This window comes from Aethalodelphis obliquidens, unplaced genomic scaffold (genome assembly GCF_003676395.1).
Source record: "Aethalodelphis obliquidens isolate GAN/ISIS:26980383/991018 unplaced genomic scaffold, ASM367639v1 scaffold12, whole genome shotgun sequence".
In the NCBI taxonomy this organism is placed as follows: domain Eukaryota; kingdom Metazoa; phylum Chordata; class Mammalia; order Artiodactyla; family Delphinidae; genus Aethalodelphis; species Aethalodelphis obliquidens.
This window is the reverse complement of record NW_020837956.1, coordinates 4,318,027-4,344,434: the sequence shown is the minus strand read 5'-3', so window position 1 is coordinate 4,344,434 and position 26,408 is coordinate 4,318,027. Positions and strand designations below refer to the sequence as shown.

The following is a 26,408-nucleotide window of genomic DNA, read 5'->3' as shown; positions in this document are numbered from 1 at the left end:
TTGATGTACCCTGCATCTCTGGAATACCTGAATAGACAATGAATCATCCCAAAATTGAGGTGGTGGACTTTGGGAGCAGCTGTAGACGTGGGGTTTGCTTTCTGCAACTAATTTGTGTTTGGTTTTATGTTTATCTTACTTTAGTATTTAGAGTTTACTATCATTGGTAGATTTGTTTATTGATTTGGTTGCTCTCTTTTTTTCTTTATGTATAGATATATGTATATTTTCCTTTTTCTCTTTTTGTGAGCATGTATGTGTATGCTTCTTTGTGTGATTTTGTCTGTATAGCTTTGCTTTTACCATTTCTCCTAGGGTTCTGTCTGTCCGTTTTTCTTTTGTTTGTTTTAGTATAGTTTTAGTGCTGTTTATCATTGGTGGATTTCTTTTTTGGTTTGGTTACTCTCTTCTTTTTTTCTTCCTTGTTTTCTTTTTATTACTTAAAATTTTTTTTTTAATTTTTTAAATAACTTTAATTTATTTTATTTTTTTCTTTCTCTCTTTCTTTTTTTCTCCCTTTTCTTCTGAGCCATGTGGCTGACAGGGTCTTGGTGCTCCAGCTGGGTGTCAGGCCTGTGCCTCTGAGGTGGGAGAGTCGAGTTCAGGACACTGGTCCACCAAAGACCTCAAATGGCAAAAGTTCTCCCAGGGATCTCCATCTCAATGCTACGACCCAGCTTCACTCAACGACCAGCAAGCTACTGTGCTGGACACCCTATGCCAAACAACTAGCAAGACAGGAACACACCACCACCCATTAGCAGACAGTCTGCCTAAAATCATAATAAGGTCACAGATACCCCAAAACACACCACCAGATGCAGTCTTGCCCACCAGAAAGACAAGATCCAGCCTCATCCCCCAGAACACAGGCACCAGTCCCCTCCACCAGGAAGCCTACACAGCCCACTGAACCAACGTTAGCCACTGGGGCAGAGAGAAAAAACAATGGGAACTACGAACCTGCAGCCTGTGAAAAGGAGACCCCAAACACAGTAAATTAAGCAAAATGAGAAGACAGAGAAGCACACAGCAGATGAAGGACCAAGGTAGAAACCCAGCAGACCAAACAAGTGAAGAGGAAATAGGCAGTCTACCTGAAAGAGAATTCAGAGTAATGATAGTAAAAATGATCCAAAATCTTAGAAACAGAACGAAGAAAATACAGGAAACATTTAACCAGGACCTAGAAGAACTAAAGAGCAAATAAACAATGATGAACAACACAATAAATGAAATTAAGAATTCTCTAGAAGGAATCAATAGCAGAATAACTGAGGCAGAAGAACGGCTGAGTGGCCTGGAAGATAACATAGTGGAAATAGCTACTGCAGAGCAGAATAAAGAAAAAAGAATGAAAATAATTGAGGACAGTCTCAGAGACCTCTGGGACAACATTAAATGCACCAACATTTGAATTATAGGGGTCCCAGAAGAAGAAGAGAAAAAGAAAGGGACTGAGAAAATATTTGAAGAGATTATAGTTGAAAACTTCCCTAATATGGGAAAGGAAATAGTCAGTCAAGTCCAGGAAGCGCAGAGAGTCCCATACAGGATAAATCCAAGGAGAAACACGCCAAGCCACGTATTAATCAAACTACCAAAAATTAAATACAAAGAAAAAATATCAAAAGCAGCAAGGGAAAAACAACAAATAACATACAAGGGAATCCCCATAAGGTTAACAGCTGATATTCAGCAGAAAGTCTGCAAGTCAGAAAGGTGTGGCAGGACATACTTAAAGTGATGAAAGGGAAAAACCTACAGCCAAGATTACTCTACTCAGCAAGGACCTCATTCAGATTCGACAGAGATATTAAAACCTTCAGACACAAGCAAAAGCTAAGAGAATTCAGCACCACCAAACCAGCTTTACAACAAATGCTGAAGGAACTTCTTTAGGCAGGAAACACAAAAAAAGGAAAAGACTTACAATAACAAACCCAAAACAATTAAGAAAATGGTTATACGAATATACGTATCAATAACTATCTTAAATGTAAATGGATTAAATGTTCCAACTAAAAGACATAGACTGGCTGAATGGATACAAAAACAAGACCCATATATATGCTATCTACAAGAGACCCACTTCAGACCTAGGGACACATACAGATTGAAAGTGAGGGGATGGAAAAAATATTCCATGCAAATGGAAATCAAAAAAAAGCTGGAGTAGCAATTCTCATATCAGACAAAATAGACTTTAAAATAAAGGCTATTATAAGACACAAAGAAGGACACTACATGATGAGCAAGGGATCAATCCAAGAAGAAGATATAACAATTATAAATATTTATGCACCCAACATAGGAGCACCTCAATACATAAGGCAAATGCTAACAGCCATAAAAGGGGAAATCGACAGTAACACAATCATAGTAGGGGACTTTAACACCCCACTTTCACCAGTGGACAGATCATCCAAAATGAAAATAAATAAGGAAACACAAGCTTTAAATGATACATTAAACAAGATGGACTTAATTGATCTTTATAGGACATTCCATCCAAAAACCACAGAATACACTTTCTTTTCAAGTGCTCATGGAACATTTTCCAGGATAGATCATATCTTGGGTCACAAATCAAGCTTTGGTAAATTTACAATAATTGAGATTGTATCATGTATGTTTTCCGACCACAACGCTATGAGACTAGATATCAATACAGGAAAAAATCTGTAAAAAACACAGACACATGGAGGCTAAACAATACATTACTAAATAACCAAGAGATCACTGAAGAAATCAAAGAGGAAATCAAAAATTACCTAGAAATAAATGACAATGAAAACACGATGACCCAAAACCTATGGGATGCAGCAAAAGCCATTCTAAGAGGGAAGTTTATAGCAATACATCCTACCTCAAGAAAAAAGAAACATTTCAAATAAACAACCTAACTTTACACCTACAGCAATTTGAGAAAGGAGAACAAAAAAACCCCAAAGTTAGAGGAAGGAAAGAAATCATAAAGATCAAGTCAGAAATAAGGGAAAAAGAAGGAAACAATGGCAAAGATCAATAAAACTAAAAGCTGGTTCTTTGAGAAGATAAACAAAATTGATAAACCATTAGCCAAACTCATCAAGAAAAAAACTGAGAAGACTCTAATCAATAGAATTAGAAATGAAAAAGAAGTAACAACTGACACTGAAGAAATACAAAGGATCTTGAGAGATTACTACAAGCAACTATATGCCAATAAAATAGACAACCTGGAAGAAATGGACAAATTCTTAGAAAAGCAGAAGCTTCCAAGACTGAACCAGGAAGAAATAGAAAATATAATCAGACCAATCACAAGAACTGAAATTGAGACTGTGATTAAAAATCTTCCAACAAACAAAAGCCCAGGACCAGATGGCTTTCACAGGTGAATTCTATCAAACATTTAGAAAAGAGCTAACACCTATCCTTCTCAAAATCTTCCAAAATATAGCAGAGGGAGGAACACTCACAAACTCAGTCTATGAGGCCACCATCACCCTGATACCAAAGCCAGACAAAGATGTCACAAAGAAAACTACAGGCCAATATCACTGATGAAAATGGATGCAAAAATCCTCAACAAAATACTAGCAAACAGAATCCAACAGCACATTAAAAGGATCATACACCATGATCAAGTGGGGTTTATCCCAGGAATGCAAGGATTCTTCAATATACACAAATCAATCAATGTGATAAACCATATTAACAAACTGAAGGAGAAAAACCATATGATCATCTCAATAGATGCAGAAAAAGCTTTCGACAAAATTCAACACCCATTTATGATAAAAACCATTCAGAAAGTAGGCATAGATAGAACTTACCTCAAAATAATAAAGCCCATATATGACAAACCCACAGCCAACATCATTCTCAATGGTGAAAAACTGAAACTATTTCCTCTAAGATCAGGAATAAGACAAGTTAGTCCACTCTCACCACTATTATTCAACATAGTTTTGGAAGTTTTAGCCACAGCAATCAGAGAAGAAAAAGAAATAAAAGGAATGCACATAGGAAAAGAAGAAGAAAGCTGTCACTGTTTGCAGATGACATGATACTATACATAGAGATTCCTAAAGATGCCACCAGAAAACTACTAGAGTTAATCAATGAATTTGGTAAAGTAGCAGGATACAAAATTAATGCACAGAAATCTCTTGCCTTCCTACACACTAATGATGAAAAACCTGAAAGAGAAATTAAGGAAACACTCCCATTTACCATTGCAACAAAAAGAATAAAATACCTAGGAATAAACCTACCTAAGGAGACATGCAGAAAACTATAAGACACTGATGAAAGAAATTAAAGATGATACAGATGGATAGATATACCACGTTCTTGGAGTGGAAGAATCAACATTGTGAAAATGAATATACTACTCAAAGCAATCTACAGATTCAATGCAATCCCTATCAAACTACCAATGGCATTTTCCACAGGAGTAGAACAAAAAATTTCACAATTTGTATGGAAACACAAAAGACCCCAAAGAGCCAAAGCAATCTTGAGAAAGAAATATGTAGCTGGAGGAAACAGGCTCCCTGACTTCAGACTATACTACAAAGCTACAGTAATCAAGACAGTATGGTATTGGCACAAAAACAGAAATATAGATCAATGGAACAGGATAGAAAGCCCAGAGATAAACCCACACACATATGGTCACCTTATTTTTGATAAAGGAGGCAACAGTATACAATGGAAAAAAGACAGCCTCTTCAATAAGTGGTACTGGGAAAACTGGACAGCTACATGTAAAAGAATGAAATTAGAACACTCCCTAACAGCATACACAAAAATAAACTCAAAATGGATCAAAGGCCTAAATGTAAGGCCAGACACTATAAAACTCTTAGAGGAAAACATAGGCAGAACACTCTATGACATAAATCACAGCAAGATCCTTTTTGACCCACCTCCTAGAATAATGGAAATAAAAACAAAAATAAACAAATGGGACCTAATGAAACTTAAAAGCTTTTGCACAGCAAAGGAAAACATAAAGAAGACAAAAAGACAACCCTCAGAATGGGAGAGAATATTTGCAAATGAAGCAACTGACAAAGGATTAATCTCCAAAATTTACATGCAGCTCAATATCAAAAAAAAAACAACTCAATCCAAAAATGGGCAGAAGACCTAAATAGCCATTTCTCCAAGAAGATATACAGATTGCCAACAAACACATAAAAGGATGCTCAACATCACTAATCATTAGAGAAATGCAAATCAAAACTACAATGAGGTATCACCTTACACCAGTCAGAATGGCCATCATGAAAAACTCTACAAACAATTAATGTTGGAGAGGGTGTGGAGAAAAGGGAACCCTCTTGCACTGTTGATGGGAATGTAAAGTGATATAGCCACTATGGAGAACAGTATGGAGTTTCCTTATAAACCTAAAAATAGAAGTACCATATGACCCAACAATCCCACTACTGGGCATATACCCTGAGAAAACCATAATTCAAAAAGAGTCATGTACCACAATGTTCATTGCAGCACTATTTACAATAGCCAGGATATGGAAGCAACCTAAGTGTCCATCGACAGATGAATGGATAAAGAAGATGTGGCACATATATACAATAGAATATTACTCAGCCATAAAAAGAAACGAAATTGAGTTATTTGCGGTGAGGTAGATGGATAGAGTCTGCCCTGCAGAGTGAAGTAAGTCAGAAAGACAAAAACAAATACCGTATGCTAACACATATATAGAGTCTAAAAAAAAAAAAAAAAGGTTCTGAAGAACCTAGGGGCAGGACAGGAATAAAGATGCAGACATAGAGAGTGGACTTGAGGACATGGGGTGGGGGAAGGGTAAACTGGGACGAAGTGAGAGAGTGGCATGGATATATATACACTACCAAATGTAAAATAGATAGCTAGTGGGAAGCAGCCACATAGCACAGGGAGATCAGCTCGCTGCTTTGTGACCACCTAGAGGGGTGGGATAGGGAGGGTGGGAGGGAGACCAAGAGGGTGGAGATATGGGTATATATGTAGATGTATAGCTGATTCACTTTGTTATAAAGCAGAAACTAACACACCATTGTGAAGCAATTATACTGCAATAAAGATGTTAAAAAAGAAAATAGGCAACCAAAGAAATCTTTTTCATTAAATTAACATCTGTTTTCACTTAATGTAATTAGCAATATATTTGGATTTAAATCTACTATCTTATTAAGTACTTCCTATTTGTCTTGCCTGTTGTATACTGTTAGTTTTGTCCTATCTTAGATTGATTACCTTTTATCACTCCATTACTTCTCTCCTTTTAGATTGGAAATTGTATGATGTGATGGTTAATTTTATATGTCATTTGGCTGTGCTACAGTGCCCAAATATTTAGTCAAACATTATTCTAGATGTTTCTGTGAAAATGTTTATTGGATGAGATCAACATTAAAATTAGTGTACTTTGAGTAAAGCAGATTACCCTCCATTACATGGGTGAGCTTCATCCATTTAGTTGAAGGCCTTAATAAAACAAAGACTGATCTCCCCCGAGCAAGAAGGAATTCTGCCAGTCAACTGATTTTGGACTCAAACTGCAATTCTTCCTTGGGCTTCCAGCTTGTCAGACTACCCTGTAGATTTTGGACTTCCAAGCCCCTCCATAATCACTTGAGCCAATTCCTTAAAATAAGTGTCTTTCTCTCTATCTCTCTCTCTCGCTCTAGCTCTTGCTGTCACTCTACACACACACACACACACACACACACATACACACACATGCTGTTAGTTCTTTTTCTCTGGAGAACCTTGACTAATACACATAGTCTTATATCATTCCTTTAGTGATTTTTGTAGAGATTACAAAATGTATTCTTGACTTAGAGTCTATTATTAATTGTAACTTTTTCCATTTTCCTAGACAATGCAGATTTTAGAACACTGGATTCCTTTTCCCCTCTCCTGACATATATACAGTTGTGTATTTTTAAATACAGAAGACATTACTACTATTGACTTAAATAGTTAATATCAATATTCATGTAGAATTATCCACATATTTATTATTTTGATTGATCTTTATTTCCTGTCTTTTTAAAAAATAAATTTATTTATTTATTTATTTATGGCTGTGTTGGGTCTTCATTGCTGCGTGTGGGCTTTCTCTAGCTGCAGAGAGCATGGCCTTCTTATTGCGGTGGCTTCTCTTGTTGCGGAGCATGGGCTCTAGGCATGCGGGCTTCAGTAGCTGTGGCATGCAGGCTCAGCAGTTGTAGCTCGTGGGCTCTAGAGTGCAGGCTCAGTAGTTGTGGCTCACGGGCTCTTGAGCACAGGCTCAGTAGTTGTGGTGCATGGGCTTAGTTACTCCACGACATGTGGGATCTTCCCAGACTAGGGCTCGAATCTGTGTCCCCTGCATTGGCAGGCAGATTCTTAACCACTGCATAACCAGGGAAGCCCTCCTCATGTATCTCTGATTTAACAATTAGGATAATTTCCTTCTGCTTAAAGAATGCCACTATCAATCTGCTGGTGACAAATACTCTATTTTGAAAATTTTACCTTCATTTTTAAAATATTTTAGAAATATTTAGTCCTTTGAAGTTATCATTCTATCATTTTCTGGCTTAAGATAGTTCTGTTATAAAGTAAGTTGTGGGACTTCCCTGGTGGTCCAGTGGTTAAGACTCCACACTCCCAAAGCAGGGGGCCCAAGTTCAATCTCTGGTCAGGGAACTAGAGCCCGCATGCTGCAACTAAAAGATCCTGCATGCCGCAACAAAGATCCTGCATGCCGCACCAAAGATCCTGCATGCTGCAATGAGTATCCCACAACTAAGACTCAGCACAACCAAATAAATAAATAAATAAATATTTTTAAAAAAATTAGTTGTCAGTCTAATTTTTGTTTCTTTAAAGATCAATTCTTATTTTCTCTAGCTGCTCTTAAGATTTTTCTTTGTCTTTGGATTTTAGCAGTTTTTTCATAATGTGTTTATGTGTCAATTGTGTTGATTGAAAAATTTTTTTTATCCTGCTAGGGATTCATTCATTCAAATATTATTTCTGCCCAATACTGTCTTTTCTTTCCTTCTGGAATTCCATTCACGTGCATATTAAACTTTATCACTGTATCTTCTACATACTTTCCCTGTGTTCTGTATTTTCCATCCTTTTTATTCTTTATGCTTCATTATGAGTATTTTTTTCTGACTTATCTTCTAGTTCCCTAACTTTATATCTGTGTCTAATATGTTATTATACCCATCACTGAGTTATTTTCAGTTAGTGAACTTTTTGGTTCTAAAATTTTCATCTGATTCTTTTTTCAAGTTTCTAGTTATCTGCCTAAATTATTAATCTTGTGTTTTATTTATTTATATATAGTAAGCATTGTTATTTTTAAATCTGTTTGATAATTTCACTCTCTGAACTCCTTTTGGGTCTGTTTTTGTTCTCTGTTGTTTCTGCTGATTTTTTTTCCTTGTATGACTTACTTTTAATTGTACACTAGACTTTGTATTTGCAAAATTATTAGTAGAAATGACTTCAGGCCTAGCATGATATTACTTTACTCCAGGAAGGATTTTAGTTTGCCTCCACCAAAGTCTTGTGGGTATTAGCTCAAGGAATTATCCTAATCCACTCTCAGGGTTGAGATGTTTTGAAAATGAGATGTCACCCATTTACTTCTAGGATGTAGCCATTTGGATTCCTACTACAAAGCAAGGGAGTTTCAACAGAGCTCTCCTCCTGCCTCCTTAGCACACCCTGAATTCCAATCATTGTCCCTCATCCCTGCTCATCCTCCCAGCAACCTTCTATGGAATGGATAAATGGATGTCCCTGGGCCTCCATCATTCCTCAGATCCATGGCCTGGTAATTCCTATCTTATTAACTCTCTGATGCCTTTGAATTGATTTTTTAATATTTTGTTGAGTTTTTCTAGTCTCCTCAATAGGAGGATTGGTCCAAATTAATCCCAATACCAGGGCTTATACAAATGTAGCTATGATTAAACATAGGTAGTTGTTTTTAAGAAGGACTTTGAAAACAATCCTTAAAGGAAAAAAGAATTAACTTTCATTCACAATCTTTTGAGTCCAAGTGGCATCTCAGTATTTAGGAATGTTGCATCCGAGTTCTGATATCATGTGAGGAAAGTTACTTCTTTTATTGACAAATACTATTGAACATCATCTTTGTTCTGAAAGCTATTCTAAGAAATTACATTATAAGGATGAAAAAGACATGATCACTGACCTCAAGGGGCTTGAAGTCTAGATTCCGTGTTGGTAAACTGGTTACTTTTGGACGCATCAATTCATGATCAAACAGTCTTTTGTTAAATACACATGATACAATGATAAATACATTTAAAATTTAAACATGTATATTTGAGTTCCTATCACTTTTCAACCTAAACATGAGGGCATTTTAAACAATATATTTTCTAATGCATTTGTCTTCTAGTAAAGTTTACTAATGAGTACGTTCTTTTAAAGTATTTTGGAGAAAGAAGAATACAAGCTTTGGGACTTCCCTGGTGGTGCAGTGGTTAAGAATCCACCTGCCAATGCAGGGCACACAGGTTCCAGCCCTGGTCCGGGAAGATCCCACATGATGTGGAGCGACTAAGCCCGTGTGCCACAACTACTGAGCCTGTGCTCTAGAGCCCGTGAGCCACAACTACTGAGCCTTCATGCCTCAACTATTGAAGCCCACGTGCCTAGAGCCCGTGCTTGGCAAAAAGAGAAGCCACCGCAATGAGAAGCCCACACACCACAACGAAGAGTAGCCCTCACTCGCCACACCTAGAGAAAGCCCGTGCGCAGCAACAAAGACCCAACGCAGCCAAAAACAAATAATAAATAAATTTATTTAAAAAAAAAAAAAGAATACAAGCTTTGCAGGAGATCTTAAACGCCAGGATCCTTTTTTTCCTAAAGAGTTAGGCTCTGGTTTCCTAGACTTTTTACTCTTGTAAACTCCTGGGAAAAAGCTACTCACTCTGAAACATTATTATTTTTAATCAGAGCTTTTCCTTGGTAGACATTCAAAGCCCTCTAAAATAGCCTCTAAGTATAAAAGTGTCCCTGGACTCTGAACTGTGTGACAGATTTCCTAAGAGACCTGAGCCTTACCCGCAGAGATTATTTAAATGTGCCAGCCTCTCTGGGGTGAATCAGTCAGTAGAGAGGACCAGCAGAGAAAGCTTAGTGGATGCGGATGCAGTAGGTTCATTATTTGACCATGGACAAGTTATATCACTTTTCTGGATTTGTTTTCCCATCCATGATAGATTGGGCTCCTAGATGATATATCTCTAAAGTATATATAACTTCCAGTTCTCAAATTCTGCAATTCTTCTGGAATTGAGGAGGATTGTTTTGTCACCTGAGTTTAAAATAGATTAGAAGGAAAAACAGAAACTAAAGTTCCATATATCAAGTAAGACACTAGTGCAATAATCTATAAGGAGATGAAGACCTATGTTAGTGGCCACCATGACAATGACCAGCAGAGATAAAACAAGACTGAGGTCTGAGGAGACTGTCGCTCTCCAGAAGCCACCTTCTCTCAAACTTTCTTCCTTCTTACCTCTTCTCCCTTTCTGCTACACTGTTCCTCTAGAAACTTCCTTGACTTTGTCCACATGAGGGGGTAACAGTGATTGAGCTTAAGGGAGAAAGTGAAGCAACTCTTGCTTCAAATGAAGCAACTGTTGCTTCAACTGAAGCACATTGTACATTTGCCTTGTGGTCTCTTACTCTGAATGCAGCTACGAGGCCCTCCAGGACAGTGTAATGAAAAACAAATGGAACTAGTAGATGACTGGACAAATCGTATAAACAGTGTTTTCATCTGTGGAATGAGGGGATGAAACTTCCATTTTTGGTATTATATATTGTGATTCCTATAATTGTTCTGTATCTCTGTCACCCCCACAGCTTGACTTGTTTAGTTGTCAGTAGGCAGCTTGTTTCATATTCTGCCCACTTTATACTTAGAGACTGGCACATATACAGTTAACATTCATTTTTCAGGAAGGAAATGAACTTCTGTTAGTACCTACTATGCCTCAGTCACCGTCCAGGTCTCTTTCATATACCCTTTTAAAAAAAAAATCCATTCAACACATTTGTGAGATAGGTATCACTACTCTAGTTTTTGAAGATGTAGATATAGGAATTCAGAGATTTAATTATCAGGATCAAAATGATAGCAGTAAAATGGAGGCTTAGTTTTGTCACTTACCCTCTATTTGACACGTTATTTTTCTATGCCTCAGTTTCCTTATCTGTAAAGTTGGAATTAGTAACAGTTAGGATAGGGTTGGCAGATTTAGCAAAAAAAAAAAAAAAAAACAAAATAAACTAGGAAGTATTTCCCAAATGGTACATTCTTATGCTGAAATTCAGATTTAGCTGGGCACACCTGTATTTTATCTGGCAATGCTATTTTAGCACTATGGTTATGACAATGCATGTAAAGAATTTAGCCCAACCCGTATCACTTAGTGAGCGCCCAGTAAATGCTTATTAAATTTTGGATCTGATTCCTGTCTTTTTTTTTTTTTTTTTTTTACCTCAGACACGTTGAGCTTAGTTTCCACACAAAATTTCAGTCAAGCGAGGGTGATACTACTTTAAGTTTCTATTAGTTCTTTATCGTTCCTAAAGCTCTTTCAAAGCTTGGCCAATGCCGGAAAGCTCCTGAGGAAACCCACAGAAGCTCGGACTTTTGAGGGCCGTCGCTGCAGTCCCAGCACAGCCTCCGCAGACGGACCAGCCGGGCGGCCACCCGTCGCTCCGCCCAGCCGCGACCCGCCTCCGCCCCATCTCGGCCACTCAGCGGCCGCGCCGCGCCCCGCCGCATTCCTATAGGTCCTTCGCGGGGCAAGCGAGGCCTTTCCATTTTCCCGCCTTCCCCAGCCCCTCCTCAGCCCGAAACCCGACTGGCCCACAACGTCTCCGCCCTGCTTTCCGTGCGAGCCCCGCCCTTCCGGACACCGCATCCCCCTTCCTCCCACACCCGCCGCCTGGGCAGCCTGCCGGGTCCCAGTCCTGGCCCCCCGGTAGGAGGTGGGAGGGGACAGGGAGGGACGGGAGGAGCCCCCCTCCCAAGGGGTCGCTGGAGGCGGGGACCGGAGGGAGGGGCGGGGCTCATCTCCTTGGCGCCGCGTTGCCATGGCAGCGGGGGAGGGCGGAGGGAGGGGAGGAAGAGAGCCGGAGGGGGATGTGGTACTGCCGCGGCCGCCACCGCAGCTGCCGCTGCCTGCTCGTTGCCGCGTCTTCCCGGAGGCGGCTACTGGAAGCCGCCGGGAGCAGCTGCGGTGCTCTGCCATATTGTGTCTTCCCCTGCTCGTTCTTCACCCCTCCGCTGCGGCGGCCGAGCTGACGGTGAGTCCCGGGAGGAGCGGCGCCCTCCTCAGCAGGCGCCGCCCGGCGTCCGCGCTCCGGGCAGAGAGTGCGGCGGCCGCCGGGCGTGGGGCGCGGAGGCGGCTGTCCCGTGACGGGCCCGGACATTTTTGTCCCGTGAGGGATTGGCGCTGGCGCGGGGGTCTCCCCTGCGCGCGCCTTGGGTGGCGTGTGGGCTCCCGGGGAGGTGGCGAACTGAGGGTAGTGCGGCCCCGTGAGGAGTTAGGAGTTTTTCCTGAGGGGTGTAATGACCGCCCGGGAGGGGGTGTCGCGCGGCGGAAACCGCGGCGAGGGGTGCCGGCTCTTCAGAAAGGCTTGGAGGTGGCCCCGAGGACGCTTAGGGTTCGACTCGGGACGAATCTGCTGTTGGGGGAAGCGCCCCAAACCCGTCGGGAGTCTTTGCAGCACAGACGCACCCCCTCCCCCCGCCCCCGGCATAAAGTGCAGCAAGACGTGCGGGGCGTGGAGCCCTCGCCCGGCCCCGGGCGGACTGGCTGGGCCCGGCCAAATAGTGCCCGGGGAGGCTCCGGGCGCGGCCGGCAGTGAACTTCGAGCAGCGGGGCGGCTGGGCGTTGGGGGTGGGCAGGGGCGGGTCCCGGATGTGGGGGTGGCCGACCCAGGCACCCTCTGGCCCCTCCTCCAGCGGGCGCCCGGGGGGCCTCCGAGGGTTGCTGTCTTGGTGGGATGGGAGTTAGTGTTTCAGCGCTGCAATATGGACACTTCCTGTTCGCCGCTTCTCTTGGGCCCTTGGTTATCTGTGCCCTTACCGGGAAGGTGAGAGGTCGTGTGGGCTCTTCAGCCTTCAGCCTTCTGAGTTCGCCCCATCGCAACAGCAGCGAGGCTGGAACCCGGGAGGACGGTGGGAGTCCGGGGAAAGCGGCCCATGTGCGTAGTGCTCCGTCTTACTCAACTCCACCCCATTGCCCCTTTGCAGAGTGCCTCTGTTCCCATCGCAGCTCACGGGAGTTGGCGTGTCTTAATAAACTGGGGGCACACTCTCGGGATCTTCCTGGACCTGATTTCTGTTTTAAAGCCTCTTTAAAGCCGCCTCTGTACTTGGTTTTCTCCTTACAGAAAAAAGTCTTAGCGTGCAAAGAAATGACGCATACTTTATTTCTTCTACCCCAACTCCGAGGTTGTGGGAGGAGGTTATTATTTTCAGGTTAGTTTACGCTGTTAATCTTGTCTTCTGATTGTGACAGCCACGTGGCCGGTTGAGTGTAACTGAGCGCCCTAGCGCAGCCAGGGCTGAGGCTTCACTGGTAGCCAGGGGGCTTTGTAACCATGCAGTAGCTTTGCATCCACATGTATTTTGGTGTTTTCTGAGATGGAAGTGGAAAAAGCTGAACCGTTCATGTCTATCTCTGTACCAACCGAATGGAAGACTTTGTTTTCTAGCAGTCCTTGTAATGTATATATTGACATTTTTGCTTTCTGCTGTTTTGATGATTTATCTTTAAAATCTAAGCAGCAGTGTTAGGTACCATTAAGGAGTGATGGGGAATAGAAGAGTACATTACGGAGTTTCTCAACTTTGGGAAAAAACCGTTTGAATTTCAGAGTCGTTAATGAAAGTTTTTAATGTAATCAGAAATAATCACATTCTGCAGGATTTCTGCAGAATAGTTTCATAAAAATCTCAGTTTTTCTCTTTTTACATAAAAATTGTGATCTGAAAAGATATAAATATATTACAAGTGAAAATACTTGTTTAGGGATAAAATAAATACTTGTTTGATTTGTGCATGGGCACTTTCTTAAGCTTTTTTAAGGAAAAGTATTAACAGTTTATATAAATGTTAACATCAACAGATATTAAGGGAATGAAATTAAAGTTTTAGAATATATAAAAGTAAAAGGTCAAGGGCTGAAGAGCAAAAAATTAATAAGTAAAATAAATAAAATGAAATGATTTTAAATAAATTATTCTAAAGTAAGGTAAAAAACAGGTTGAAGATAAACTTTTGGAGAGTTTGGAATTTATAGAATTTAAGAATTACATACAATCCTTGGTTACTAGTGCATCGTGTTTCATTTTGTAAATGTTTTGGTGAATTTGAATTATTTCTGTAACATGTTTTTATTTGAATCAGTTTTACTTGAAGAATGCTAAACCACAGAAAACACTTAGAATGTTTAAAAGAACTGTGTGGAGAAGTTACAGTAGTACCATTAGAATTTTAATTCTCATTCTAATTCAGTGAAGCTAATAGTTAAAAAGATTGGAGAGGCTTAGGTGCGGAAAAGATAATGCAATTGAGAAATGAACATGTGTGCTGACCACTGAGAGCAGTGCATAGTTGAGAAAGAAAACTAAATGAGGTGAAGAAATACTTATATAAAGCAGGAAGCACTGAAAACATATGCTGGGAGATAGCTACATTATTAGTTATGGAATCCGGCTATCAAATAAAACTTTAAAAAGTGCCATCCAAACAAGGATTAATCTTGTTCTTATGGCAGCTTATATGTGTGTGCCTTGCTTTTAGATTGTTGTCATTTTAGTAAGTGGGTTTTGCATAAATGTAAAAAGGTCCTCCAAAAACAAAGTTTTGAGGGCCCAATTCTTTGCTGATTTTTTTTTTTTTTTTAATTTTTAATTTTTGGCTGTGTGAGGTCTTCGTTGCAGCCCGCAGGCTTCTCTCTAGTTGTGGTGTTCGGGTTTTCTCTCTCTAGTTGTGACACACTGGCTTAGTTACCCCACGGCATGTGGGATCTTAGTTCCCTGACCAGGGATCAAACCTGGGTCCCCTGCATTGGAAGGCGGATTCTTTACCACTGGACCACCAGGGAAGTCCCTTTGCTGACTTCTTAGGGAAGAAAAAGTGTTCTAATATTTGATCCCTATTCTTGGGTTGAAGAGACATGATTAATATATGTGAAAAAAAGTTTACAATGTGAGATGATATAGATAAGGGAGGCTTCTTGAAGAAAGTAAGGCTTTTGTTTTCAAAAGTCTAACCTTCATGTTACTCCCATTAGATTAATTTTCCTAAAGGTTATATCACTTTAACAACCAAAACACCTTATATCAAGCATAATACCAAATTTCTTCTCAAGATTTTTCAAACTTTGGTCCCAGTCTTCTCCCTTCTTATCTTCCACTGACGTACAGGAACTGTTCATTATTCACTACTTCAACATGGTATAACAATTTACTACTTTTTACGTTTGCTGATACAACATTTTTCTGTTGGAAATGCACCTGCACACATCCTCTTAACTGTTGAAGATCTTCTCAAACTTGAGGCTTGGTTAAAATCTTGATTGCCCTGCTAGCCTTAGAATCATAGAATTTTAGACCTGTCTTCCACCTCTCCAACTGAAATTCTTTTCTCTAATAGCATATTATTCTGTTGGGTTGTAGCATTCTATACTGCCTTGTTTTTATTTAATAAATATTTTTTGAGCACCTACCATGTGCCAGGCACTGTTACAGTAACTGAGGCTACAGCCTTGAATAAGACAAATTCCCATATTCTTTGTTATCTTTTTAGGTTTTATCACCCCAAGAAAATTATAGTCTTTGACCACCCAGAGGAGTCTTTTCCCCCCACCTCAGGTATATGTTATATGCTTAGTGAGTATTTGATTATTTTCTGAGTAAAGGAAAGGCAGCACTTATGAGGTAGAGAGATGGATGGAAAGGTCTTTCTTTGTAAGTGAAGGGTACAAAGGAATAACCAATTATGGATGGGCTTGAAAACATCACTTTTGAATTTAAGCATAGTTTAATGCCAAAAACAAATGGCATTTAAGCTTGGGCATGATAGGATAAAATCCTTATTTGAGGAAGGTTCATTTGACAGCAGCGTGCAGGACTAATTATTGACTATGGGAAGGAAAGAGATCTATTAAAGGACAAATTAGTAACTTTGAGAAGGAGGTTTGGAAGGGGAGCATAGTCAAGAAGACAGTGAGTTTAGTTGGAGTGTTCGGTGAGTGGGAGATATCAAGGTGAATATAACCTTTAATGACTAGAGATTAGAGCTGTGAGATAATCCATTCAATATAGAGGTGACAGCTAATGTTACAATTTTTTGTTATAGAGTTAGTAATTGAAGTGTTGAGGCCTAAGAATGATGCTTTGGGAAACAAGAATAAGGGGCATCTGCTTTGGTCATATGTGACTTCATAATTAATACTGTAGACTTGTTCAGTAACTTAATTTCCACTCTATGAGAGTGCTACCAAATATATAGGAACCAAAAGAATGTTTATCATCATTCACTTCCAAAGGATTTTGATTCATATATTTCTTATTCCCCTTACCCTAACTTTTTAAATTTAAACATTTAATTTTAGAATAGTTTTACAGTTACAGAAAAATAGCAAGATAGTACAGTATACCTCACCCAGTTTACCCTATTGTTAACATCTTACATTACAGTGGTACAGTTGTCACAACTAAGGAAACAAAATTGCTACTTTATAACTAAATTACATACTTTATTCAGATTTCATTAGTTTTTCCCTAGTGTCCTTTTTCTGTTCCAGAATTCTAGTTTCTCAAATTTTTCTTATTTCTGATGATTGTGACAGTTTTTAGGAGTACTAGTCAGAAATCTTATAGAATGTGCCTCAGTTGAGATTTATCTAACATTTTCCTCATGATTAGACTGGGGTTAGAGTTTTAGGGAGGAAGACAACAGAGGTGAAGTGCAATTTTCTTCACAGCTTATTAGGGTATATACTAAGAACATAAAATTGATACAATGTTGACAAATGTTGATCACCTGTTTGAGGTCTTTGTTGGGTTTCACTCCCCACCCAATCATACTCTTTGGAATCAAGTTTCCAAGCACAGCTCATGCTCAAGGCCTTGACCTAATTTTAATTCATGTATATTTTTATTTCCCTCAATCTAATTTTCTTGTCCATAAATAAACATTAAACTTGGACAAATATTCATTGAGCATCTTCTGTATTTAAGTGCTAAGGATATAGTGGTGAGCAAGAGACATCATTTCTACTCTTTTGGAGTCTGCCTGATGTGAACATAAAGTAAATAGAATTTATCCCCTCACCTACATAGGTCTTTTCACTGACAGTTGTAAGTATAGTATTACTGTAAGCCTAAAAGGCTAAATAAAGTTCTTAAGTAGCCATTTAGAAAATATGCTGTTATCAAAAAGATTAAATATATATACCATTAAAATAACCATCTTTTTGCTACCAACATGGATAAGGGAAAATTACTTTGATTCTCTCCAAGTAGGTGTACTACTGTTTAATTAGCAGAATAGTTTAATTATTGTTAATTATCTTCGTATCTTATAAAGTTTGCAGGTTGTATAAGAAAATTCTTGGCTTCTTGATTGTATTTCAGAGGCATTTGGTGCTTTTGCTACTTAGAGGTTTTTTTCTAAGAAGTGATTTGAAAGACGTGTTGAATAAGAATTGCAGTTAATTTTTTCTCCTTAACTGGGTTAACTAAAAGCACTGTTACTTTGGACTCTTATTGAAATTATCCCTAAAATGTATTATTAATACATTTACACTTTTCACATTTTATAGTGTTCAGCCCACTGAGCATAATTTAATGTTTAACTTAGAATTTTGACACAGAGAACAGTTATTTTGAGTTTTTATATAACCTTGGAGGTAGAGAATTGAGGAAATTGATAAACTTACATCCTTGTGGTTTGTTTATCTTAAAAGAGGAAATACAGGAAAACAGGAAGAGATTTCTTGTAAATTGAGATTTTACTGTTCCTTCTGCCTGCCCTATGCCTCTGTCCAACTCCTCCATCCTTAAAAGTTCAATTTAAATTCTACCTCTATGCTGATTGAGCAACATTTATTAATAATCATGGCAACAATTACTACCTTTTATCAGGTGCCTACTATGTTCTGGCGTGGCATTATACTAGACACATGAGTATATAATTTAATTCTCCAAAACAACTGTGCGGGACATATTTTATTATAAAGAAACGGAAGTTATATAAATGCAGCCCTGGGTGTTTGAGCCCAGGTCTGTCAGATTTTAAAATTTCATATTCTTTGTACTGTGACCTGAAGTCTTTGAAAAATGGATATTTGCCAGGATGAGATACTTCTTTCCCAGGAAAAAGTAAGGAAGAATACAGGGTAAAGAGAGCAAACTAATATTTATAGAATGCCTATTCTGTGACATGAATGCCACTACTTTATTGTCATAGTGAATTAAGTAAGTGGTGTTATTCCTTGGGATGTAAGGGGGTTAGGTCATTTGTCAGAGATTGCATAAGAAAGTTGGTAGGTGATGGGTCTGCTTGACTTCAAAACCTTATTATTAGTCTTTTACTTTTCTAGTACAGGATGCTGCTATTTTCATTCATTTAAACATTTGCTTACTAAATGTTATGGTCTGCGGTAGAGCATAAAAATGAATGTATTTTTGTTCTGCCTACAAGGATTTATATTCTAGTACAATATTTCTTAAATGGATGATAGAGAATCAATATAGTAAATTGTGACCAACATCTCTTAATACAATCAAATAGAAAATTTCAGTGTGTTGTATGTGGTAAGGGTAAAAGTGCTATTTCATTTTGTTTCCGTTACATATGTAAGTATCATGGATCTCTTATAAAAATATACTTCTTATTGTGGGATAGCATCAAAAGGTTGAAAACTACTGGTCTAGTGGCTGAGTTGGAAAGATAAGCAAATAATTATGAATAATCAGAAATAGCAAGTAAGTTCTATAATAGGGCTCTAAATAGGATGCTAAGGAAGCATGATTGGAAAAAATTGTATAATTCAAGGAAGGCTCCTAGAGAGATGACTTTGAGTCTCTCTGAAACATGGGGTGGAGAGCCTAAAATACATCTAAAAGCATGAAGAAGTTAAAGAGCATTGTATATTCCGGAAGCTTGGGGTGGTGTGAAATAGGTGCAAACAGGAACCAGATTTTTTATGGAATTTGTAGGCCACCGTACTAAAAAGATTGTAGATTTTATTAGGCCCATGGTTTTTCTGGAGTCTCATGGCATTCTTTTGCTAAAGAACAGATACATTTGTATATTTGATTCTATCATACAATCTAGAAACAATTTTAGGAATAGAAAATTTGACCATATAACACGTTATGTAGTATAAAATGGTGGGTATGAGCACAACTTTTGATAAAAACAATCACAACCAAAAAAAGATTAAACTGTTTTGAGGCTACGATCAAATGTTCCTTTTCTACTTTTTCTTGCATTTTTGCTATTGCTAGCAGACTAATGGTAGCAGATGCTAAAGTTTGAAGAAAACTTTATAAGAGAAAATTGTTCATTTTTTTCCTTTGAATTGGAAGACAGCCATTATTCAATTTTGAGGACAGTAGGGACCCTCTATTGGAATATTAATATCAGACCCATTCCTGTAAGCCACAGTTTGCAACCTTTACCTACAGCTGTGTTTTGTTTGGCCAGGAATATTTAAAAAAATTTTTTTTGCATATTTGCCAACACTTAAATATTGGTACATTTCACACAAAAATCTAGAGTTCTTTTGTCCCTTGGAAAATTGAACATCGTGGCAGCATTGGTTTCATGGGTTGGTTGGGTGAAGCTTATAAGCAGCTGCCCTCTTTTGGCAGTCTCCATAATTCTCTGTTGTCTTACAGAAGACCAGCTTCACTTGTTTGTTGCCTGCCTGGTTCTTGTAAGGCTTTTGAATTGCCTGCTGTGTACTGTTATTTTGTGAAGTGTTTTAAAAGGGGGACTTGGGGTCTTTGAAAGATTATTCTGCCAGTATTGTAGAAGATGGATTGGAGGAATATGAGATGTGTCTGGTTCGAATTTTAATGCAGGTGGGATGCCCTTTTCTTCTTCTGAACCCATATTACTTTGTACCTTTCTCAAAGCACTTACTATATATAGCTTCCTCTTATATGTGTTACATATCTCTTCAACTAAATTGTAAACACCTCATACATAACATGTGCTCAATGAATGTTTGTTGAATTTAATTATATTTATTTTTAAGAAGACCGTGTTTGCTTGTCTCAAAGGTGAGTTTTCTTCGCAGTTTTAGAGTACCTCTTAACTGAAAAAATCTTTTACAAATTTTAAGTATCAGTTGAAATTTATTCTAAGAATAAGTAAATGTCAAACACTTTTAAACTATGTGTTACATGTGAAAAGCAGAACAGGTAGGTTCTATATAATAAGATGGTGGACTTTTAATTCATTGTCCTGTTTACCAAACTTCATGATGAAACACTGTGGGAAACTTGTCTCTCAGTTTGCCGTGTAATTTTTTTAAGTCATTTTGAAGATTATTCCAAGAGCTTTTTGTTACTATGTTTTCTACTGATAGCTAGAAGTTTTAAATTAATACCATTTATGGTTTTTTATTTTCTAAATTTTTAAAATGCTTTTTACTGTAAAATAAAATGTAGATGCAGAAAACCACACAAGAAATGTGCAGCTTAGTGAATTATTCTAAGGCCAACCCTCATGTAACCATCTTCAAGGTTAAGGAATAGAATTTTGCCAGCCACCTTAGAAGCCCTTTCGAGTGCCTCTTCCAAAACATAACTCCTTCCTTCAAAAACTAACCACTGGGCTTCCCTGGTGGCACAGTGGTTTAGAGTTGGCCTGCCGATGCAGGGGACATGGGTTCGTACCCCGGTCCGGGAAGATCCCACATGCCACGGAGTGGCTGGGCCTGTGAGCCATGGCCACTGAGCCTGCACGTCCGGAGCCTGTGCTCCACAACGGGAGAGGCCACAACAGTGAGAGGCCTGCGTACCGCAAGGAAAAAAAAAAAACCTAACCACTATTCTAACTTTTTTGAAAATCCCTTAAGTTTCTTTTTGGTTTTATTACCCAAGTATGTGCCCTTAGACAGTGTGGTTAGCCTGCTTGCACCTTTGCTCTCTCCCTTCCTCTTTATTTCTTTCTGATTAAGTTTTCTTCCTTTTTACCCTTTGTTTCTCTTAAGGCTTTATCTTATATGTTTATTTTTTCTTGTATTCCTTTAAGTCTTCATTTCTGAAGTGGGTTTTTTTTCCTTTTATTTCAGATTCTTTCTTGAGCTCTGTCACTTTATTTTTGAGCTTCTCTTTTTTTTTTAATTTTTAAATTTTATTATACAGCAGGTTCTTATTAGTTATCTATTTTATACGTATCAGTGTATACATGTCAATCCCAATCTCCCAATTCATCACACCACTACCACCACACACCCCCCCCACTTTCCTGAGCTTTTCTAGTTCTGATTTTTTTTTCATGTCTTACATAATTTTTTTAAGCTCTTTTTGAAATAGAAGCTCATTTTTGTCTCTCCTGTGAGCATATCTTTCTGGCATGCTTTCATTGTAGGATATCATTTTATTCCCTGTTTTTTCTTTTATATCTTTATTTTATTTACTTATTTATTTTTACTGTGGTAAGAACATTTAACACGAGATCTACCCTCTTAAAATTTTAAGTGTACAATACAGTATTGTTAACTATAGGAAATGTGTTGTACAGCAGATTTCTAAAACATATTCACCTCGTGAAATGGAAACTTTTACCCATGGAACAACTCCCATTTCCCCCTCTGCCCTGCTTCTCTGCATTTAACTATTTTTCTTTTAATATTTATTTTATTTATTTATTTAGGCTGTACTGGGTCTTGGCTGTAGCACGCAGGATCCTTGTTGCAACATGCAGGCTTCTTCATTTGCGGCATGCGGACTTCTTAGTTGAGGCATGCGGGCTTCTTAGTTATAGCATGAGAACTCTTATTTGCGGCATGCATGCGGAATCTAGTTCCCTGGCCAGGGATCGAACCCAGGCCCCCTGCATTGGGAGCACAGGGTCTTATCCACTGGACCACTGGGGAAGTCCCAAATTTAACTATTTTTGTTTCTCTTTCCTTATTGTAACTTTGTATGATATTCAACCCTCAACACTTTTCATCATTTCTTTTTATGAAACTAGTTTTCTTGAACTTGTAGGAGGAGGCTTGGTTCCGATAGCTCTTTTAACTTCACAGTCCTCTGTTTTTTGTTTTTATCCATCCTTTAAAAAATGGTGGATGGCTTTCAGAGATTTTCTGGCTCTTTCTACTCTGGCACTTATGTCCAGACCCTCTTTCCTTAATCTTGTTTTTCCCTGTCCTGCTCAATTTTGTTTCTATTCCCAGTACTTCCTCTTAAGTCTAGGGTCTGTCTTGGAAGAGAGCCCCAAAGGTCAAGTTTTGAGAGCTCAAAGGGACTAGATTGTTCCATGCCTGTAGGCCTTACTGTAGACCCCTTGCACTTACCCACTTTTGGAATAGCTTCAGCTTCTGTTCACAAACTGTCTCTCAGTACTTTCCAGGGAATACCTTTTGGCTGTTTTGTGCTTCTCTTCTCAAGTTCCTCAGACACCTCATTGCTTCCCTCTATTTTCTCTCACTTAGACACTGATAGAAAATAAGTCTGTGGGCTGTTGGTGGTTTGTTTACGTCCTTGTATTTTGAGGTTTGCAGGGAGACTTTGTTAAATAGTTTTATTGTAGTTATTACCCATGGGTTTGGGGTTTGCTCTATAGCTGCTCTGCCTGTTTTTATGTGAAGATTTGCAAGGAATCAAAAATTTGCTGCCGGGCTTCCCTGGTGGCGCAGTGGTTGAGAGTCCACCTGCCGATGCAGGGGACATGGTTTCATGCCCCAGTCCGGGAAGATCTCACGTGCCGCGGAGCGGCTGGGCCCTGAGCCATGGCCGCTGAGCCTGTGCGTCCGGAGCCTGTGCTCTGCAACAGGAGAGGCCACAACAGTGAGAGGCCCATGTACAGCAAAAAATAAAAATAAAAAAATTTTAAAAAATAAAAAAAGAATTTGCTGCCACGACAGCTGCCATCTTCCCAAAATCATCTTCCTGGTAATTTTAATTCAGGGAGTGGTCATGTCTTTTTTTCCTAAAATCTTGACAAAAAACTTTCATTTCTTCTGAAATTATTGCCACTTAATGCCGTCCACTGATTGTATATAGATGTCACAAAATTCTGAACCTGTTGTTTTGCCCTGATTATTTCTTCATAGTTAAGAGAGCCTTTAAGAATCTATTAAAGATCCTTTGGAAAATTGTGAAAGGGTCATGGGATTGTCTTTCTGTTGCACATATACAAGTCAAGTGTTAGTGCTTTGACTTTTAATGCTTTAGCTTTTTCCAATATTCAAAAGCTAACCTACATTGTGTACACCTAGGACCATTCTTAAATCATGGAGAAAAAATTGGGTTTAATAACAAGGATCAGATGCATGAAAGTAAATAATTGCAGTGTGAGACATACCCTTCTAGACATGGATTCTAGTACTGTGGGAACACAGAGTAGGAACTTTCCCCAATGAGTGGGATTGAGTGAGGTGGATTTTATAGTCATAATGGAGGCTTATGAATGGTGTGTCAGTACCTTTAACAACTCATTATCTCTGTTTTTTTCAAACTTTTCCTTTAGTAGTTCTTCATACACGTGGATTAGCATTAGGCTTTCTTTAATTGCAACTTCAAAAGAGCATGTTGTTCAGATGGAATTAAAATAATTAATGTTTAAAAGTTTCCTTTTGTGATAAAACTATTTTCCAAATAGTTCTTAAGTAGAGAACTGAAATTTAGGAAGTGAAAAGATCACAGAGCAGAATGGAACATAGTTGTCTAACATAATATTCTTTACTTGAAAGTTAATGCTCAGTAAATTTTTTTTAATGAATATCATATTTCACCCTTCAACTTTTTGTTCCATATAGTTTGATTAAAATGTCTCCTTTGGAAAAAAAATGTCTCCTTTGTTTAATTGAAAAAACTTATCATGCAGTATAATTTGAGTATAATTTTACCTTTGTGTTTCTTGTCTAGTTAGAGCCAGGTTGTACTTGCTTGAAGTATTCTGTTTAGGTGTGTTGAACCCATTGTTTCCTAGTCTCCTCTGGTTTTTTATTTAGTCTGGATTAAATACTTTATAATATAGAACTTTAGTGTTTATAAAGTGATTTCATGTCAATTGTTTCTTTTGAGCTGTTGACACAAATAACTACTGTAAAAAGAGGACATATAAATGCAACTGGAACATTGTGAGAGAGATTGAAAATCCCTAAGAGAAGTTCAGGTGGGAATTACATGGAGGAGTTGTCATTAAGTGAGGCCTTAAATATTAGGGTTTTGACTGATTGGTGGTAGGAGAGTAGACAATCCTGATGTTTAGAATAGCAGGAGGAAGCATATAAAGAAATGTACAGGAAGTATTTGAACAGGTTTGTCTAGTTTGGACTAACTTCATATGGAAGAGCATTAGGTTGAGGATGTATTGATAGATACTGAGTCAGATATATTGATGATAGTATGTAGCTTTTTTGTTGTTATTCTTATGGAGCAATCTAGGTAGGGTGGCAACTAGTATACTAGTGAAGAGCATGAGCTCTGGAGTCACATTATTCCCTGAGCTTATATCCCAGTTGTGCCACTTCATGATTTGTGATGTGGGCACACTGTTTAATCTCTCTGCATCTGTTTCCACATAAAATAGACACTGATAATAGCAGTTGCCTGGTAGAGTTGTTACAAAGATTAAAAGAGTTAATACAAGTAAAACACCAGGTATCAATAAGCATTCAATGAATTTTTTTATGTAAGAAAGTGTTTTTATGTAAGAAAGCTCTCATTTACATAAATTATGTGTACATAATTTATACACACACTCACACATGTTGGAAATGTACATACAAGTAGGAAAGGTAGGTCTTACCATGTATATATCTACAGGAAAGCTAGTAATATTTGAATTTCAGTTTTGTTTTGTTTTGTTTTGTTTTTGCAGTACGCCGGCCTCTCACTGTTGTGGCCTCTCCCGTTGCGGAGCACAGGCTCCGGACGCGCAGGCTTAGCGGCCATGGCTCACGGGCCCAGCCGCTCCACAGCATGTGAGATCTTCCCAGACCGGGGCATGAACCCGTGTCCCCTGCATCGGCAGGCAGACTCTCAACCACTGTGCCACCAGGGAAGCCCTGAATTTCAGTTTTTAATAGCACTTAGATTATTGTAGAACAAAAGTTCAACCATCTCAGTTTATAGATGTCACAGTTATGTAGTAGCAGAGCTGGACAATAAATATTTGAGCAGTAAACAAAACAGACAACTGTTTTGTCTGCCATTATGGAGCTTTCAGTCAGTTAGGAAAGATGCGTATTGAGCCATCTCAGGTGTGCCAAATGTTATTAAAAAGTATAGGCAATTATGGAAGAAAAGAACTTGGGGCCCTCTGTAGTCTGGGATGTTAGAGGAAGTCTCTCTTAAGATTTTTAAGCTGAAATACGAATGATAGCCGTTAGCCAGGGCTAGGTGAAATGTACATACAAGTAAGAATGAAAAGAAGAATATTTTAGGCAAAGATAGTAGCATTTGTAAAGACCCTGAGGGAGGAGGAGAAAGCATGGCCTATTCAGACATCTCAAGTGGGGAGAACAAGGGAGAGTGGCAAAAGATAAGGCCAGAGATGTTAGACAGGGGCTAAGTTAAGCAGAGTCTCATACACCATGTTAAGGCCTTTGGACTTTGACCTAAGGGTCCCTTTGATGGATTAAGCAAGAAAGGGACATTTTCAGTTTTGCATTTTATAAGATTATGCTATATTATAGAAAACAAATTAGGAGCATCAGGCATAGATGCAGGGGGACTAATTTAGGAAGATATTATCAGAGCCACTGTGTATGTTTGTGCAGAACACAAACCGTAGGGGGTACCATTCATGTAGACTACCATTGTAGTGGTCTAGATGAGAGATGATGTTGACCTGGACTATAGTTGTGACTGCGAAAGTGGAGAAAGATGGGCAGATTTCAGGTTTAATGACTCCAAAATCTATCTCTAGACCAAACCTCTCTCCTGAACTTTAGATCACATATATCCCAAATGCCTACTCTACTTAAGTATCTCACAAGTATCTCAAGCTCAACAGGTCAAAACAAAACACACACACACACACACACACACACACACACACACACACACACACACACACACACACACACACACACACACACACACACACACACACACACACACACACACACAC

General features: G+C 38.7%; 1 protein-coding gene and 1 long non-coding RNA gene across 9 annotated transcripts in view; one reads left to right on the top strand and one right to left on the bottom strand.

The window, feature by feature from the left end:
• The window catches only part of LOC113623736 (uncharacterized), a 338,863-nt gene extending 326,942 nt beyond the window's left edge, over positions 1-11,921 (bottom strand). For all 6 annotated transcript variants that reach the window (XR_003434036.1, XR_003434034.1, XR_003434038.1 and 3 more), the window contains exons 1-2: positions 11,559-11,921; positions 11,228-11,270 (exon numbers count right to left, since the gene is read on the bottom strand). This is a non-coding gene — a long non-coding RNA (uncharacterized LOC113623736). The remainder of the gene's footprint in view (positions 1-11,227; positions 11,271-11,558) is intronic.
• Positions 11,922-12,022: 101 nt separating this feature from the next.
• Positions 12,023-26,408, top strand: part of FOXN2 (forkhead box N2) — a 56,257-nt gene continuing 41,871 nt past the window's right edge. Inside the window, exon 1 of one of the 3 annotated variants that reach the window (XM_027113174.1) lies at positions 12,023-12,047. The gene's annotated coding sequence lies outside the window, so the exon portion shown is untranslated. Of the gene's footprint in view, positions 12,048-12,202; positions 12,373-13,297; positions 13,553-26,408 lie in introns of those variants that run through there. The other 2 variants (XM_027113170.1, XM_027113173.1) reach the window with 2 other exon arrangements.